The 1,134-nt window shown below is 46.5% G+C and overlaps 1 protein-coding gene across 1 annotated transcript in view; it reads right to left on the minus strand.

Moving 5' to 3' along the window:
- Positions 1-1,134, minus strand: part of LOC107591306 (transmembrane channel-like protein 3) — a 31,450-nt gene that overhangs the window by 14,182 nt on the left and 16,134 nt on the right. The window lies entirely within an intron of this gene.

Raw genomic sequence — 1,134 nt, forward strand, 5'->3', positions numbered from 1 at the left:
CAAATCCTCAGAGAGGATTAACGCTCGAAAGAAAACACCATACTCACAATAACCCTCAATGGTGAGGGGAGCGATGCTTCCAGAGTGTGTCGACAGAGACACACTAGTTGAGTGGAGCCCAAGGTACCGGTGTCTAACCAACTCAGAGAAAGGGAACGAGATCAATAACGCGTAACTCTTACCATACAGGATTTTAGAAAAGTGGGCAAAGCATAACGTGCACACTTACCACTTATGTGGATTTTAGAAAAGTGGGCAAAGCATAACGTGCACACTTACCATCTATGTAGATTTTAGAAAGTGTGCAAAGCATAAAATGCACACTTACCACTTATGTGGATTTGTAGAAAAGTGCGCAAAGCTTAACGTGTGCACTTACCATAGTATTTGGATTTTAGAGTTTTCGAGTATCTGTTTACAGATACCCGGAAGTACTGAGCCAAATGGGAGAAGCAAGCTCAAATACAACCCTCAAAGGTGAGGGGAGCACTGCCCGAGACAGCATTACACAGGAAGGTTCTCGTAATGCCACCTATACCTCCCGCTCGATGCCTCAGCAAGAGGGGATATCCTGGTGATCGGGAAACTCCTCAGGGCAACCCAGATACGGTAGACCAGTCAGGGTAGCATGAAAGCGTAACCCAGGCCGGACGTCCAGGAAAATTTTGCAGTGACGCGCCGGGGTCCTGATGATCACGAAGGCTCCCGCAGAAGCCTGTGTTATGGCCGCATGATCCAGGAAGTATGAAGCCGAAACCCAGCTTTTCTTACCGTCTGGAGATATATCAATGAGTGAAATAACATTGCAAGTCGAGCACCCGGTTTCTGAACCCAGCAGAGGGGGTGCTCATCGAGGACCTACCCTAGAAAAGGGACAGAAACACACAGGTCCCGGGAAACACTGCAAAGAAACTAGCAGAAGGGTTATACACACAACCACCAGCTCATTAGTTTATACACACACATATATATATTGATATATACATATATTTAGACATGGATCGTACTCACCCACCATGGTTCCCACGTCAAAGCTCTGTCCGAAGAAGCCTCTAGACTGGACCATCAGTAAGATGGTCACTATGAAGCCATAGAACCAACCAAACCTAATAGGTCCAGCATAGGAGACTATAA

Source organism: Sinocyclocheilus grahami, unplaced genomic scaffold (genome assembly GCF_001515645.1).
Source record: "Sinocyclocheilus grahami isolate Dianchi unplaced genomic scaffold, SAMN03320097.WGS_v1.1 scaffold140.1, whole genome shotgun sequence".
NCBI lineage: Eukaryota > Metazoa > Chordata > Actinopteri > Cypriniformes > Cyprinidae > Sinocyclocheilus > Sinocyclocheilus grahami.